A 16,808-nucleotide genomic window follows, 5' to 3' on the forward strand; every position below is an offset into this window, starting at 1 on the left:
CACATGTGGTCCACAGGTAGCTCAATGACAGAAGTATGCAAAACACTTAATTATTTTGTTTTATTGCAATTTTATATAGTGCAGAATTGACCCAAAGGTATAGGAGTGCGTTACACGAGCATCAGTTACATTGCACAAGGACACATTCATTTTGGTTTTAGGCATGGGTAGATTAAGTGATTTGCCCAGAATCACAGGATGTTGAGCTGATGCTGAAACTCGAACCTGGTTCCCCAGTTGAAAAGTCTACAGCTCTGGCTATAGCACCACTTCCTCTCCCTTGAGTGTAACATATAATCAAGTGATCAACTGGATACAAAAAAACATAAAGGTAGCAAATTATTTAAAAGTGCTTTGTTGCTATTTGAGAACTCAGAAAATATGTCATAATTTTAGTTGTTTAGAGCACTAATCATAATGTATATGAGAACAAGACCCTCTCATGGAGGAGGGTGCAGAGGCAACAAGTTGACCACACTGTGCAGGCTGGAGGGGCAGTGGCAGCACAACAGACCATGAGGGCAGGGGCAGCAAGCCAACCATGCAGTACAGGCAAGAGAGGCTTTGGCAATATAAAATACCATTGAGGGCAGAAGGAGGAGGCACTGGCAGTAGAACCATATATGCCAACAGAACCAGTTCAGGCAGGAGACTCCTGATGTATTTAAGCCCTAAAGGCCTTTATTTTATTTGTCTCCTGTCTGAAATCTCCTCCTTTGCAATGTAAGTCAACGAGAAAAATCAATTCCCCGGGTTTTTTTTTAAATAGCCCTCTTACCAAGTTCAAAATGTTGGCTAGTTTGGTACATTGGATCACGGAGGACAAGAGGAATGGGGTAAGTACACGGACCCGCCTAAGAGAGGGCAGGAGGGAGATGGGCAGGGGCACCAAAGTGACCTTACAGGGTAGGCGTCAGGGATTGCAGCAGTACAATACATCGCACAGGGCAAGGAGGATGGCAATTCAGCAAACAGACCATGGAAAAAAATTGGGAGGGAACCGGGCCATGTACATGGACAACAAAGGGTAGAGAGGAAAGAAGCAGGGGCAGCAAGCTGACTATAGTCGGCAGACAGGATGGACAGTTGCAGCATAACGGACCATGAAGGGAAGGGGGCAGGGGAACAACAGCAGACCAAACAAGGCAGGAGGGAGGTGATAGATGTCTGCACATGGAAAACAGAGGGCAGGGGGTAAGGGGGCAGGGCAGGAGCCACAAGCTGACCATGGAGGGCAGGTGAGATATGGTGTGCAGAAAGGAGGTAGTAGGGACATGCACACAGACATCGTAGGGCAGAGGGAAATTCCATAGGGACAGCAAGATAAGCACAGAGGCTAAGCAGGAGCACACTGATGCTGCATAGAATTGGGGAACGGAACGTAGGAGGCGTGGGCAGAGACAACATGCTAAATTGAAGGTATTGGCAATACTTTGGACCATGCAGGAAAGGAGGAAGGAACTAGTGCATTGACGCGGACAACAGAGGTTAGGTAGGAGGTGGATGGGGTAGCAAACTATCTGTGTAGGGCAGGCAGGAGGGGCAGTGGCAGCTGTAATGAGGGTGCAGGGCCATGGACAATAGATGGCAAGAAGGAGGGGGGCAGGGTCAGCAAGCTGGACATAGGGACAGCACAATGCCAGGCCAGGCCCTGCGTTCAACCCCACCCCACTGTGCATTGTATTGGGCATCTTACTTCACATAAAAACAAAACATTGAAATTTACTGAAAAAACAAAGGTTACGGGGACATTATAGTTAGGCTCAGATTTCACTCATACAAAACCAGTGAAATTCAGCAGTTATAGTTAGCTGATCTAACTATAACTCTTGCCCCGCAATACACTGCTTATGACCTTACATATTACATCACTCATGAAATGGCCAGTGACATCACTGACGACATCTAAAATTACATCACTGATGACATCATCCACAAAATGGCCAATGCACCCCCTCATACACCCTTAGAACCTTTCATACACCCACTCCCACACAACCATTCACAAGCCCATTCACAGACCCATACCAGTACTTACACACCCACTCAATGATTCATAAATCTACACACAAATCCACTCACTCACCCATACAGACACTTATATACCCACTCACTCACTAAGATAGCCACTGACATATCTACTTATACATCCATACAGCCACTCACACACTGAGTCAGTAACCCATAGAGCTACTCAGACACCTACTTACTCATCCATACAGTAAGTCACACAGCCACTTACTCACCCATAAACTTACACATACCCGCTCACTTACTCAGACAGATATTAACATGTACTGACTCACCTAAACAGTCACTGACACATACACACACATAGCCATACAACCACTCTCACAATCACTCACTCACCCATACTATCACCCATATACCCCGACACTCACCTATAATGCCTTTCACATACTCAGTTTCTCACCCTTATACGACTGACACATCCACTCACTGAACCCACAAAGCCATACACACACTCACCCACATAAACAGTTTCTCAACCTTATACCACTGACACATCCACTCACTTACCTACACAGCCTCACACACACTTGCTCACCCATACAGCCCCTCACACACACACATACACCCACACTTACTAACTCATACAGATGCTGACTCCCCCACTCACTCATCCATGAAGGCAATCACATACCCCCTCACCTCCCCATACAGACACTCAGATACTCATACAGGTACTCAGACAACCAATCATCCATTCAGCAATTCATGTACCCACTCTCACAACCATACAACCGCTTAGATACCAACTGACAGTCTGATACACACATTCATACAACCAGTCACTCAGCCACTGAATCATCCATATATGCACTTCTACACCCACAAATTCACCAAAACACCTTGGTATATATATCTAACACTCATAAACTTTTTAAAAACACTTACAGTCACTGGATGATGTCATCAGTGATGTCCTTTGAGATGTCTTAAGTGATGTCATCAGTTATGGCTTTGACCTTGTCATCAGTGATGTAATATGTGAGGTCATAAGCAATGCATTGCTTGGGCACAAGTTATAGTTAACTCAGCTAACTATAATTGCTGAATTTCATTGCTTTTATGCAAGTGAAATCTGAGTCGAACTATAATGTCCCTGTAACCTTTGTATTTTTAGTGAGTATATATGTATGTATATATTATCTACTGGCGGTCGCCAGTAGATAGTTATAGTTAGGACCGTGTTTCCATAGGAAATCTGAAAATTCTATTTTGAATAACTTTGGCGCCGGTTGAGGAATCCTCGCAAAATTTTCAAAACTAATGGGGCGCTCCGCTCAGCTCCTACCCTGAAAGTCTCGGGGTGATTCGTCAAGCAGCGGCCGAGAAAAAAGGGGAGGTCCCAAAACAGGTTTTCCCCATGCATTTTCCCATAGGACCTTTAGTCGAAGGTACAGCCCAAACGGCTGAACAGAATTACTTGAAATTTGGCAGAGAGGTAGTCCTCAGGTCAGGGAAGTGCCTTTTGCATATATGGAGTCAATATGTTCAGTAGTTCCTGAGAAAATTGCATTTAAAAGCACATACATATCTCTAGCCGCACACCCTAACTTGCGCGAGCGTAATTCTGATTGGTGGTTACATGTCAGTCAACGTTCAAATCGGTCGAAATCAGGAAGTGTCGGCCGCCATTTTGTTTGTTGTGGGTACGAGAGTGAAAAAGAGAGGTGGCGAACGTGAAAAGGGGGCAGGGTAGAGAGTTCCTGACCCCTAGCCTTTGTCAGGGGGTCCCTAGGGACCCCGAAGGGTGAAAAAACATTTTATTTTATTTTTTTTTAAATTGCGGGGTGCGCGCACGGTGCGCGCACGGTGAAAAACCATTAAACATTTTTTTTTTAAAAATTAGCATTTAAAAAACCGTACAAATTCACTTAAAAAACCATAGGTTTCAGGCACGTTATAGTTAGGAATTAGCATTTAAAAAACCTTGCAAATTCACTTAAAAAACCATAGGTTTCACACATGTTATAGTTAGGTGGATATTTCACTCGTAAAAAAACAATGAAATTCCACCGTTATAGTTAGTTCAGATAACTATAACTCGCGCGACCGCCACTCTATCACAAGGATGATGTCATCAGTGATGTCATGAGTGATGCCACTGACCATGTCATGAGTGATGAAATATGTGGCGTCATGAGCACTGGATTGCGGGCGCGCGAGTCCCCCCATAGGACCTTTAGACAGAGCTACAGCCCGAACGGCTAAACAGAATTAAATCTGTTCAGTAGATTCTGCGAAAATAGCCTTTAAATCAATATATATATCTGAGCCAGCTTACGGTGCGCTTACGGTGCGCTTAAATGATAAAGCATAAATGAAGCCAAAAAATGTCTAAAGGGGCAGTATATTGAGATCATAACCACCCAGCAGAGATATACGGGTCCACAAACAACCCCCATTGCCAAAAAAAAATTTTTTTTTTTTTCGAAATATCGCCGATTACGCTTACCGTACGTGTACGTTAAAAAGATTAAAAAAAAAAAAATTATCCACACTCTCCCCACCCCGTGTGCAAATGGTGCCCGAAGGGCACCATTTGTGAATGGCATAAAAAAAATATGAAAATAATAAAGAATACATTTCACAACGATGCGCATAATATGTACCCCATTCGCGCACCGTGCGTACATGGCCCATCCCGCATAACGTGGGCACGCGGTGCGCGCAGCGCACCACGTGACCACCGTGCGTGCACGGCACTAACCGCGTAAAGTGGGCGCGCGGTGCGCAAAGCGCACCGCGTGCTCACTGTGCGCGCACGATGCGCGAAGCGCACCGTGCGTGCACGGAACGAACTGCGTTAACTGGGCGCGCACGCCACGAATGGCGTAAAGTAAGTTAGCATTTAAAAAACCGTACAAATTCACTGAAAAAACCATAGGTTTCACACACGTTATAGTTAGGAATTAGCATTTAAAAAACCTTGCAAATTCACTGAAAAAACCATAGGTTTCACACATGTTATAGTTAGCTGTACATTTCACTCGTAAAAAACCAATGAAATTCCCCCGTTATAGTTAGTGCAGGCAACTATAACTCACGCGACCGCAATCTTCTGCTGATGACATATGTGTCTTTATGAAAAAAAAATATTTGTAATATATGTATAGCTAAAATTTAATGGAAGAAGACATGGGCAAATAAGTGTCTAAATACAGTATTAGCATCAGCAGAGGATTGCGGTCGCGTGAGTTATAGTTGCCTGCACTAACTATAACGGGGGAACTTCATTGGTTTTTTACGAGTGAAATGTACAGCTAACTATAACATGTGTGAAACCTATGGTTTTTTCAGTGAATATATATAGACTGAAAAAAGAAGAGACAAAAATCATGGAAAGAAAGACATTTAAATTCCAACGGGACCGCAATGATTATCAGCTGGGTCAGATTTTTACGTTTGCGAAGAAATATGACTCTCTACGTGTTTCTAAGGCAAAGGCAACTCCACCTATCAGAGGCACAAGCAAAGTTGTCTGCACTAATGACATCTCACAGTCGGACCTTAGTTCCTTGGGTGGGAGCGACTCAGAATCGGAACTGCGGGGCAATCTGGCAGCGGGCTCGATCACCAAACCCACTCCCGCTGAAGAAATGAATTTTTTATGGGTAGAGAGAAGGCAGACACTGCGCCCGAGACCAGCAGCTACAGACTACGACACAAACGAGCAAATTACAAATCAAGGCAGAGGCAGAGGGCGAGGAAGAGGAGCAACAAATCCAAACAGGAGAAGAGGAAGAGGTTACTGGACGAAGAACCAGTAATTCTTGAAGATATAAATACTATTATCAACTTGACGCCCCTGGAACTCTCTGATGATGACAAAAAAATCCTCTCCTTGGGCCTATCGTATGCACCTAAGAATGACTTTGACTATGCAGCCACTCGCCTTGACTTATATAAAGCAGTCCGCAAACTGAAACTAAAGAAATCTTTTGCTCTTCAGAATACCCGACACAACATCCACGACAACACACAGGATGTGTCCCTCCAGGATGCCATCCAAAATCTCTGGGACACGGAGGGAGCTGGCGGGAGTAATGAGGCTAACCATCAGACAGGCCAAAATCCACAGGGACCCATTACCCCGTTCAGACCCAAGTCTACATTCAACCCTATCTTGCCACGGGATGTTATAGATGTGTTCAATGAAAATGTTATTGCAGGGATGAAGACACTGCATATGGAAACACGTAACAAACGACGCCAATACAATCGACAAACACAGGCATATCATCAACTTATCTCGAAGCTTAAAGGCGATAAGACGATTGTGGTCCGTCAAAGTGATAAAGGAGGAAATATTGTCTTACTAACAAAGGAACACTATGATCAAGAAGCCTTTAAACAGCTTAATGACAGAGACTGTTACATCCGCACAACTACAGCTGAAATCCATAAATCTAGCAATGACTTTAAGAACAAGTTGGCCTGGTGGAAGAGACATAAACTTTTATCTGATAAGGAATACGATTTTTTGAGAAATGACAATCCTGTCATTCCTACCTTGTATTTTATCCCTAAAGTGCACAAGGATTCAAGTAAACCTCCGGGCAGACCTATCATCTCAGCCAGAAATGGCATGTATGAGAAAACATCGCAATACATTGACTTTTTCTTACAGGACTTTGTAAAATCGTTGGATTCATTTGTGCAGGATACAGGTGACTTTTTGCGTAAAATTAACAAGATTGAATGGAAAGATGATTATTTTATGCTGGCACTGGATGTAACGTCACTATACACGAGTATCAGTCATAGCGATGGCATACATGCCATCAAATATTTTCTATCACGCAAACCAGCTTCCTTTGCAAGTCACAATGATATGTTAATTGAGATGCTTGAATTTTGTTTGCTTAACAATAACTTTATGTTCAACAGCCTACTTTATCGGCAACTAAGGGGCGTAGCTATGGGGGCAAATTTTTCCCCTAGCTATGCCTGCCTCCACATGGGATACTGGGAGGAAATGTTTTTGCATAAGGAACATGCTGCTTATCTCAGTGAGAAAGTAGTTGTTTGGCTGCGTTTCATAGATGACCTCTTTGTTATATGGAATGGATCGTTGGAGGAGGCACATGATTTTATTAAGATTTTAAATGTCAACAACCTGAATCTCCACTTCACGGCAACTTGTAGCCAAAGCAGTGTCACATTTCTTGACACTGAAGTGTACATACAGGCAGGCAAACTCGAAACTAGGTTATTCCGCAAATTGACTGCTGGCAACTCGACACTGCATGCATCTAGCTCTCACCCACCTCACCTCATTAGAAGTATACCTTATGGGGAGATGCTGCGTTTAAAGCGTATATGCAGCAATGAAAAGGAGCTAGAAACAGCACAATTAATGAGTAAGCAGAGGTTCAGGGAAAGAGGATACTCCATAAGTGTAATTGACAGTGCCATTGCGAGATCTAATACACTTAACCGAGATGATCTGCTTAAAATCACTAGCAATGCCAGTAGTATTACCTCGGTTCTGATTAGTCAAGGGAAAAAGGCCATTGGTTCTGCTGACTCTTTCAGATTTATCATGGGGTTTAGCAACCAACAAACAGAAATACGCAAAATCATCAATAAAAATTGGCCCACTATACGGAGTGATCCAATCATAGGCCCACTACTCCCACAAAGGGCCCTTGTCACATACAGTAGGGCACCTACTATGAGAGAAGCATTGGTGAACACTAACCCTGAGACTATCAGCAAAACATCTTGGCTACAACTTAACAGTGGATTCTACAGGTGTAAAACCTGTAAAGCTTGTGTCCATGGCACCAATACCAAAGTCTACACAGATCCTTTCAGTAACAAGCAATATAAGATCAACAAGGTACTAACATGTAAGACGGAATATGCAATCTATGTTCTAACCTGCCCGTGTAACCTTTGTTATATAGGCAGTACCAATCTGGCAGTACATAAGCGTGTCTTACAACATTTGCGAGCTATCTCAAACCAAGACAACACCTACCCCGTGGCTAGACATTTCAAGGAGTTCCACAAAAGTGACATTAAGGGGTTGAACTACTTTGTTATTGATTCCATTGATCCTAGCAGAAGGGGTGGGGATCGTGAGGCCAAACTACGTAGACTCGAAACACGCTATATACTACAACTCAACACCAAGACACCTTCGGGCTTAAATATAACTGAGGATCTGCATACATGTTTAGGCTAATATGACCAGGATTATGGAGTACCTTGACAATCAGCTTAGTTGCTAAGTACCAACAGTGCCATCCTCTTAATAATGATGTTATAGGTCATATTCATGCTTAGTGTTATTATCCTGTGTATTTTTGTATAAATTTTATGGATTTTGATACAGATGTCCATTTGGCAAATTTTAGCTTCTTTTAGTCATTTGTCTTAAATTATTTAATTGTTTTATCTTACAATTATTTATTTAGTATTTTTACTATTTATTATGACAATTAGTACTGTATTAGTGATATTTTGCGTATTTGCACATCTGTATTTCTATATATTCCATTTCAACACTTTGCTTGAGATAATAGACATACCCTATGTTGGGGCAAACCTTCGTAATCCATACCTCCCCATATCAACACGATCCCATCTAGTCATTCAACCTATGTTGTTCATACTGCAGTGTAACCACCATTCTGTTCGCCAGTATTAGACGGCACACAATTGATTCAGTGACAACTATTACCTTTTCATTTTCTGATGTATTGGACATAATTGTGTCTTTTAATTGTATTCTTCTCTTGTTATTTTAACCTTATATACGCTCTCACACCGCACTTTAGTAATGCACTTTTTCATTCTTATCTACATTTTTTACTCCTTCCATGGGAAAATCATTTTCATACTTGGTTTTATCATCAAGGATTCATATTAATTATGACGATTTTACCTAATAATTTGTATGAAATATGAGAAGCAGGCTGTTCTATTATTCTTCTTGGTGAAGTTCTATTTAAATCTTTGTTCATAATTTTGCCTCAATGAGCCCATGCATTTACGCCGATATTTTCTGTAATGTTACATTTTACCATGGTTTTATGTACAATGTTAACATATTTCTCTAGCTCAGGCATTTACGCCGCTACCACCTGCGAATTTCAATTACATTTTATTATGGTTTTATATGTATCGTTTACATATCTTCTATATTTTCTATTGCTTTTACCAAGAGATCGAGTGTGTACTTTCAAATGTTTTGTACTTTACTTGCCTTTTATGTCTATGATGAGTCCAACCCATGTGACTACCCCATGTGATGTTACACGTTCACAGCACTAGCACTTTAAATTTGTAGCTCTGTGAGCACAACGCTGTCATGTGATCAAGGCTCTTGACGAGCCGAAACGTTATGGCCGACGCTCTGGGCAAATAAAGAAAACTGCACCCTAAACTGGTTCGTGTACCAACTTCTTGAAGCGTCAGCACGAGTTTCGAGTCTGGTGGAGCTGGTTGATTTGATATATATATATATATATATGTACTGCAATGCGGCTTGAATTCGGATCGCTCAGCAGCGGGTGCGAGTGTTGGGCCAAGCCAGCGGCCAAGAATCAATTTTACAACAAATGACACTCGCACTCAGGAACCTTGCAAGTGTTTTATTCTTCACAGAGTACCCTTCTGTTACACCGACGCGTTTCAGCCATGTCGGCCTTGTTCACGGTAGGTGACACCATATCCTGTTGCAATTTGAAGCATTTCCTATGCAACGTAATACGCCCCATAGACTTCTGGGAGCTGTAGTTTACACATTTTATAAGTTTTTTTAAGTTTTTCTAACATGAATAAAGTTTTATGATGAACACCTTGTAACAGTAAAAATCAATCAATTCAATTTCCCAAATCAACAATAAAGCATTTGGACATTAGTTAATTTCTACAATAGTTGTTTGAAAAAGAGTAGATTGCCCAATGTCAATTGAAGTAAACGATACAACTTAAGGAATGGTATTTACAATGTATACTATCTGGATGTTCCTGTTCTATAGTAGCCAAATTCTAGAACATGTAAAAATGGCAACAGTTTAACAATTTAGCCACCGAAATTACAAATGAACCGGCATTAGTGGCCAGTTACCATTCCCTGAGTGTGACTGAGACTTTTAAGTTATTCAGAAATCTACTAATGTGTGGATATTTTCACAAAAATTGGGGAAGGGAATTAGCAAAGATTGGTACGTAAGCAGTAAACCAAAGTGGTTAGAGGTGTACATAAAGTTCCTCGTCCAAGTTCATCCCTCTCGGGTGTTTAGTCCGGAGTCGAATAATGTATTTTGATTCGAGTTGTCTCAATTTTTTCTGACGGTCGCCCAATCTCTCATTTGTTTCAATGGAATCAATTGCAAAAAATGACATATTCCTCCAGTTACCCTGCTGGCATGCTAGCATGTGTTTTGCGGTAGCATAAGAAAGGTCTTTGTTTTTGACCGCTCTGACATGTTCCAAGATGCGTTTCTTGAGCATGCATATAGTGCTCCCTATGTAGAGAATACCACAATCGCATTGAATTGCATAGATGACAAATTTGGTAGTGCAAGTTATCTTGTGTTTGATGTAAATTATTTTGCCTTCTGGGTCTGTCAGTGTCTTCATATTTTTCCCAATTTTGCAGGCTTTGCAACTGTTACATTTTCTAAACCCTACTTGTTGCTGCGTGAGCCAGTTGGATTGCATGGGTTTGATATCTAGAAAATGACTCTTGGTAGTAAGGTCTCGAATCGATTGGACCTTTTTGTATGCAATTGAAGGTTGTGTTCCAATGATTGGCATCAAATCTTGATCCTGTTGTAAGACCGACCAGTACTTTTGAATAATTTGTCGAATTTTGTATGATTCTTTACTGTATGTGAGAATCAACCGAGGAGCAGATTGATGTTCAGTGATTGGTTGATCCGATACTGGTTGTTTCTTGACCAGAATGTCTGTTCTACTTTTGGTTTGAACTCGTTTCATACATTGATCCAAGTCTCTTCTCCTGTAACCACGCTTTAAAAGTCTATTGGTGCATTCAAGAATTTTATCCTTCGCGTCTGCAACTTTTGAACAATTTCTTTTCATGCGGATAAACTCACCATACGGAATGCTTCTGAGTAAAGCTTTAGGATGAAAGCTGTCTGCATGTAGAATACTGTTAGTGGCAGTTTTCTTCCTGAATAAAGTTGTCTCAATTTGATCATTTTCAATGTAAACAGATATATCAAGGAAATCTATTCTATGGCGGCTGGTATTGCACGTGAAGGAGAGACCAATGTTGTTGTTGTTAAGACTATTGAAATATGTCATGAAGTCTTTTTTATCTCCGTTCCAAATTAAAAACAGATCGTCAATATATCTTGTCCATAAAATAATCTTTTCAAGTGCTGTGTTGTTTAGTGGGCCCCATGCGATTTCCTTCTCCCACCATCCCATTGTGAGGTTAGCGTAATTGGGCGAGAAGGAATTGCCCATAGCACAGCCACATAGTTGGTGGTACAATTGATGATTAAACAAGAATATATTGTTTTTCAGACATATTTCAATCATGGATAATAGCATGGCTGAATGTTCTAGTTCATGTATGCTTTTTTGGCGTAAAAAGTAGGCACAGGCATTCAGGCCAATCGAATGCTCTATAGAAGTGTACAGTGATACCACGTCTATTGTCACCAAAAGATAGTTGGGGTTCCATGAAGTATTGGCCAAAATCCGTAAAAAATCACTGGTGTCTTGGATGTATGAAGACAAATTTGTTACTAGGGGTGCAAGATATCGATCAATGTACATAGAAATGTTCTCATATATTGAATCACAAGAGGATACGATTGGTCTCCCTGGTGGTTTGATAAGTGTCTTGTGAATTTTCGGCAGAAAATATATCGTTGGAATCGTTGGATTTGCTTTAAAAAGGAATTTCTTTTCCTCAAGATTAAGTAAGTTCTGTTCATGCCACTCATTTAAGTTCTTCTCGATTTCCTGGAGCATTTTGAACATAGGATTGTTAGTGAGTTTGGCGTATTTTTCAGAGTCGTTTAGTTGGCGATAGGCCTCTTCTACGTAATCCACTGTGTTGAGTATTACGATGTTGCCGCCTTTATCAGCCGGTTTGATAATTATGTTCGAATTGTTTGCCAGGTTCTGAATGGCTTGACTTTCTTTTTTTGATATATTTTCCCTGATTTTATTGTTCCTTGTTTTTTTGAGTTTATCAATTTCACCCATGATTATTTCGGAGAAAGAATCAATTTTGTTGCCAGGTGACAACTGTGGGCTGTATCTCGATTTTTGTTTCAACCCACTCGGTTCATGTTGTTGGGTGTCAATCTCAAGTAGTTTGAGTGTCTCCAAATTGGTAGTTTATTGACTATCCATATCATTTGCTAGATCAGATAGACTCAATAAATGTGGTATTTCCTCAATTGTGAGACGATGTTCTTCGATCGATTCCGTACTTCCATCCCCTAAATGTACAACGTTAGGTTTTCTGGATGCGTGTATTTTGGCTAGTTTTAACTTACGTACATATTTGTATATGTCGATTTTAGTGGTCGTGTAGTCGAAGTGTTTTTCAGGACAGAAAGACAGGCCTTTGTTAAGGATTTTTTCTTCAGTTTCCGTTAGCACATGGTCTGATAGGTTCACTATTAAATTTTCAATAGCTAGTTCTTCTTGGTGCGATTTCTGAGACCATACCTTTTTTCGTTTGGATCTCCGGGTTTTCCTAAGGCTTCGGAAGACTTTGAATTGCCTCTTCCATACCCTCTGCCTCGTCCTCTGCCCCTGCCTCTTCCCCTTGTCCGGAACAAGTTCTGGTCCAGGTTGACGAGGCGCATTTCCTCTAAAAAAGTAGTGTTGGTAAGTTGAGTTGTACTAGAGGTTTTTTCGCTTTCACTACCACTGATGTCTGATTCAGTGTCAACATCACTTGGCGGTTTGGAGAGAAGTGTTGTACGATTCAGCTTCATTGTATCGAATCTCTTGGCAAATGTTAGAATCCTGCCATGTTTGTAATCGGCCTCGTCGCGAGCAAACTTTCTCTTTTTTCTTTGTTCAATTTCGTCTTCATACTTCTCTAGACGTTCCTCCATTTCTTTTCTCAGTTTGTCAGTGTCCTCTGTGTTGTTCAGACCGATTTTGGCTTCCAGTTCTTGGATTTGGATATGTATTTCCTCAAGATCTTTTTCAGCATATTTTATGAGGATGCGCATCATGTTTTGACTGCATGCAGTGTTATTCGCCCCCCATTCTTCAAGCATGTCAGTTCTTGTATCCGGGTGAGTAGGCATTGTAAAAATTCTTAGTCCGCGTGGGATCCGATTGATTTCAAGATATTTTTGAAGCGCGAGTGCTTCCCAACTTTTGCTAATCTCGCGCTTATACTGTTTTTCGACTGATGCAAACATTTGTTTAAGTGCTATAGAGCATTCGATTGGCCTGAATGCCTGTGCCTACTTTTTACGCCAAAAAAGCATACATGAACTAGAACATTCAGCCATGCTATTATCCATGATTGAAATATGTCTGAAAAACAATATATTCTTGTTTAATCATCAATTGTACCACCAACTATGTGGCTGTGCTATGGGCAATTCCTTCTCGCCCAATTACGCTAACCTCACAATGGGATGGTGGGAGAAGGAAATCGCATGGGGCCCACTAAACAACACAGCACTTGAAAAGATTATTTTATGGACAAGATATATTGACGATCTGTTTTTAATTTGGAACGGAGATAAAAAAGACTTCATGACATATTTCAATAGTCTTAACAACAACAACATTGGTCTCTCCTTCACGTGCAATACCAGCCGCCATAGAATAGATTTCCTTGATATATCTGTTTACATTGAAAATGATCAAATTGAGACAACTTTATTCAGGAAGAAAACTGCCACTAACAGTATTCTACATGCAGACAGCTTTCATCCTAAAGCTTTACTCAGAAGCATTCCGTATGGTGAGTTTATCCGCATGAAAAGAAATTGTTCAAAAGTTGCAGACGCGAAGGATAAAATTCTTGAATGCACCAATAGACTTTTAAAGCGTGGTTACAGGAGAAGAGACTTGGATCAATGTATGAAACGAGTTCAAACCAAAAGTAGAACAGACATTCTGGTCAAGAAACAACCAGTATCGGATCAACCAATCACTGAACATCAATCTGCTCCTCGGTTGATTCTCACATACAGTAAAGAATCATACAAAATTCGACAAATTATTCAAAAGTACTGGTCGGTCTTACAACAGGATCAAGATTTGATGCCAATCATTGGAACACAACCTTCAATTGCATACAAAAAGGTCCAATCGATTCGAGACCTTACTACCAAGAGTCATTTTCTAGATATCAAACCCATGCAATCCAACTGGCTCACGCAGCAACAAGTAGGGTTTAGAAAATGTAACAGTTGCAAAGCCTGCAAAATTGGGAAAAATATGAAGACACTGACAGACCCAGAAGGCAAAATAATTTACATCAAACACAAGATAACTTGCACTACCAAATTTGTCATCTATGCAATTCAATGCGATTGTGGTATTCTCTACATAGGGAGCACTATATGCATGCTCAAGAAACGCATCTTGGAACATGTCAGAGCGGTCAAAAACAAAGACCTTTCTTATGCTACCGCAAAACACATGCTAGCATGCCAGCAGGGTAACTGGAGGAATATGTCATTTTTTGCAATTGATTCCATTGAAACAAATGAGAGATTGGGCGACCGTCAGAAAAAATTGAGACAACTCGAATCAAAATACATTATTCGACTCCGGACTAAACACCCGAGAGGGATGAACTTGGACGAGGAACTTTATGTACACCTCTAACCACTTTGGTTTACTGCTTACGTACCAATCTTTGCTAATTCCCTTCCCCAATTTTTGTGAAAATATCCACACATTAGTAGATTTCTGAATAACTTAAAAGTCTCAGTCACACTCAGGGAATGGTAACTGGCCACTAATGCCGGTTCATTTGTAATTGCGGTGGCTAAATTGTTAAACTGTTGCCATTTTTACATGTTCTAGAATTTGGCTACTATAGAACAGGAACATCCAGATAGTATACATTGTAAATACCATTCCTTAAGTTGTATCGTTTACTTCAATTGACATTGGGCAATCTACTCTTTTTCAAACAACTATTGTAGAAATTAACTAATGTCCAAATGCTTTATTGTTGATTTGGGAAATTGAATTGATTGATTTTTACTGTTACAAGGTGTTCATCATAAAACTTTATTCATGTTAGAAAAACTTTAAAAAACTTATAAAATGTGTAAACTACAGCTCCCAGAAGTCTATGGGGCGTATTACGTTGCATAGGAAATGCTTCAAATTGCAACAGGATATGGTGTCACCTACCGTGAACAAGGCCGACATGGCTGAAACGCGTCGGTGTAACAGAAGGGTACTCTGTGAAGAATAAAACACTTGCAAGGTTCCTGAGTGCGAGTGTCATTTGTTGTAAAATTGATTCTTGGCCGCTGGCTTGGCCCAACACTCGCACCCGCTGCTGAGCGATCCGAATTCAAGCCGCATTGCAGTACATCAATTTCGAATCGGAGGCGCCCGACGGAGACCTATACGCTGCTCCACACTGAGAAACCCGTTGAAACGCCGCAGGGCGGGGCAGAGAGCGCCGCCTCTACGGGAGCTTTCGTATCGGGTAAGTGAACAGCAACCTGTGGTACAATTTCTGTCGAAGCGACTTGATAGTGTTTAAGTGCTTAATCCGGCATCTGCGCGTTGAACGAGAGCGCACGTCGGAACTAACTTACACTAAGTAGGAACCTTGACAAAACTACCATCTTTTGAGACAACCCGCACAAAACCAACGTATATAACTTTTAAAATCCAAATAGGCAAAGTGGACAACGGTTAAAGGGATACAGCCATAGTGGATTATAACTACTAAAGTTATTCAATATGGAGGAACGCAAAGCCAAACGCGCTATCAAAGTAGCAACCTTTCTTCAACCCGCAGGGAACGATGATGCCCCAACTGACGGGGTCAACACGCCACGTAATGATGCCAATCCAACACTTAAACAAATGTTTGCATCAGTCGAAAAACAGTATAAGCGCGAGATTAGCAAAAGTTGGGAAGCACTCGCGCTTCAAAAATATCTTGAAATCAATCGGATCCCACGCGGACTAAGAATTTTTACAATGCCTACTCACCCGGATACAAGAACTGACATGCTTGAAGAATGGGGGGCGAATAACACTGCATGCAGTCAAAACATGATGCGCATCCTCATAAAATATGCTGAAAAAGATCTTGAGGAAATACATATCCAAATCCAAGAACTGGAAGCCAAAATCGGTCTGAACAACACAGAGGACACTGACAAACTGAGAAAAGAAATGGAGGAACGTCTAGAGAAGTATGAAGACGAAATTGAACAAAGAAAAAAGAGAAAGTTTGCTCGCGACGAGGCCGATTACAAACATGGCAGGATTCTAACATTTGCCAAGAGATTCGATACAATGAAGCTGAATCGTACAACACTTCTCTCCAAACCGCCAAGTGATGTTGACACTGAATCAGACATCAGTGGTAGTGAAAGCGAAAAAACCTCTAGTACAACTCAACTTACCAACACTACTTTTTTAGAGGAAATGCGCCTCGTCAACCTGGACCAGAACTTGTTCCGGACAAGGGGAAGAGGCAGGGGCAGAGGACGAGGCAGAGGGTATGGAAGAGGCAATTCAAAGTCTTCCGAAGCCTTAGGAAAACCCGGAGATCCAAACGAAAAAAGGTATGGTCTCAGAAATCGCACCAAGAAGAACTA

This window comes from Triturus cristatus, chromosome 8 (assembly GCF_964204655.1).
Source record: "Triturus cristatus chromosome 8, aTriCri1.1, whole genome shotgun sequence".
In the NCBI taxonomy this organism is placed as follows: domain Eukaryota; kingdom Metazoa; phylum Chordata; class Amphibia; order Caudata; family Salamandridae; genus Triturus; species Triturus cristatus.